Below are 2,610 nucleotides of genomic sequence, written 5' to 3'. Positions count from 1 at the left end.
GTCCTGAATTTTTCCCAAAATGTGTGTTCTGAGAGAGTGTAAGGATACGGTGTGAAAGCAGATTCTATTGTAATTAATGAGGATAAAGCAATAGGTAAAAATTTCAAAAATACCCAAGTAACTTAGAAGCCTAAGTCTCACTGACTTTCAAAGAGACTTAAGGCAAAATTTTGAAATGTCTAAGTAACATAGGCTCCTAAGTCCCATTCTGAAAAGTGAGTTGGGCAGTTAGAAGCCTAAGTCTCATTCTTTTGAAAATGGGACAGGCGCTTAGTCACTTGGATGCTTTTAAAAATGTCACACAAACACCACCTTCAGCCCCAGGACATGGTAGCCTCAATACATAGGTTTGGGACTACAGGGAAAAAGGGAGAGAGAAATGAAACAGGAATCTAAAATAAAAAAAAACATTAATTTACATTGTTTAAATACCATAAATACTGTTTAAATATTTTAAATATTGTTTTTAAATGAATTACTTTTTTATAACTATAGATATACATAAACATGATCTTTTTCTAGATACCATTTAATTTTTAAGAAATAATTTTACTGCTCTTTCACTGTCCTGTACAGGTATTTATTGTAGTTCTATTGCCTATATCTCAATTCTGTGACATTTGTTCTCAGTGATATTAATGAATCTGTATATATTGGCTTCATAGATAAAATAGCATCTGGCTAGAGTTCATTCACAGGGAAGTGTGGGAGCCTTGATCCAGAGTGTGTTTAAAACACAGGCAGGGGCAATATCAATATCTTGCCTTGGGCAATTTGCCTCCCTAAAATATAAGTCAGAGAATGCACTAGAATCTGTCACTCATCCAATGATAGAAATACTTCTAAAACAATCATAGTTGAGCCTTCTGATTAAAAAAATTAGAATATATCAGCTTTCCAGGATGGCCTCTGGTGCTCCCTTCTTCTCTATTTTGGAAAGGCATTGGCTAATTATCAATGGGTTGGTCGAGTATTTGGGTTTGATTTTTGTCATCCGGTGGAAACAAAATTCTGTCTAAAATGTGGATTAAAAAACTATTTATTTTTAAAACTTGGCTAAATGGAATGTCTGGGATCCCTGATTTTTCCAGACACACAAGTTAGATAATAGTGTATTACTTCCTTTGTTTCCTCCCATGTGTGACTTCATGCTTTTTTCACACCATTCCTTATGTCTGGTACACAAAGTGTACACCAAAACCAAGATATATAAAAAAAAAAAAAAAAAGCCTGAATTTAGGCTCCCAAATGCCTTTCCTTTCCTACTTCAAATCGTTCGTGTATGTTGTGTAGGCAGTCTGTTCCACAGGAATATAAAGTGCCTGCTAGCCCTTGAGTGATTTATTTAATTACAGATTTCTGGATCAATAAACAATTTAAATGAAGACATGACTAATATTATGTTCAATATCTTCATTTTATTAGTATATATGTTTATTCGTATTATACAATATAATAAGTTATATGTACAGCATTAAACAAAATTATTAGAAATGACGCCTTTAGGCAAGATATATAGAAGTATTCTGTTTTATTCCTGTACATCTTTTGTGTAACACAATAAAATTTTCTCTATATACCAAATAAATTACACCTCTACCCCGATATAATGCTGTCCTCGGGAGCCAAAAAATCTTACCGCGTTATATCGAACTTGCTTTGATCCGCCAGAGTGCGCAGCCCCCCTTCCCCCGGAGCACTGCTTTACCACGTTATATCCGAATTCGTGTTATATCGGGTTGCGTTATATCGGGGTAGAGGTGTAATGTTAAATAGTGTGTGTGCACATTGGCACCATTAATTTCAAGGGCCTAATGTTCCTCAAGGCTCAATAAACAAATGATCACTGTTTGTCTTTACATAAGTACACAATATGTTAATATTAAATGAAACAATAAATGTCAGACCAGTCCTATAGTTGTAGGACAACACTGCAGTTATATACTGGCATAAGAAAAATAGCAACTTTGCTTTTTATTAGAGATGGGCTCAAACTGCAAAATTCAGATCTTGCCTGAAATCCTGTCCCACTGAAGTCAATTGCGGTTTTGTTATCTCTGTTTTTTAAATGTGAAAGTATTTTTTTTAAGGAAGCAGCAAACTTCCTTTAAGGACAGAATTATGATCAAATTTGGCATTTGCAAACTAATTAAGGGAAGTATTTTTATAATTTCCATAGAACAAGTAGGAAAAGAAAATTTCAAAGAGAAACTCAAAGGATAATTAAATTATGTAGCTCCCAGACCACACGAAATAAGTACTGAAAAGATCAGCAAATTAACTGCTAAATGGTGATATTAAACATTCAGCACATAATTATAGCCCTGTCATAGATAAATTCTGTATGCTCACTGGTGGAAAACTGGTTGTTAGTTTCAAGGATATGACTGATATTTTTATAACACACTAGCTCAGTCATGCAATTTGTAATTAAAAAAGTATTGCTTTGTAAGTCATGGAATTTGTTTTAATTTAGTAATAACTCTCACTGAAATCTGTCACCATTGAGCAATGAACTGAACTGTAGATTAACCAACTGGATTGTTAACAGCTACTGGCTTCTGGCCTCTGCAATTATAGGTTTAAAAACCCACTATCTCAAGAAAAATA

Source organism: Terrapene carolina, unplaced genomic scaffold (genome assembly GCF_002925995.2).
Source record: "Terrapene carolina triunguis isolate 2854851 unplaced genomic scaffold, T_m_triunguis-2.0 Scaffold21, whole genome shotgun sequence".
NCBI classification, from domain to species: Eukaryota; Metazoa; Chordata; order Testudines; family Emydidae; genus Terrapene; species Terrapene triunguis.
Note: the sequence above shows the minus strand (reverse complement) of the source record.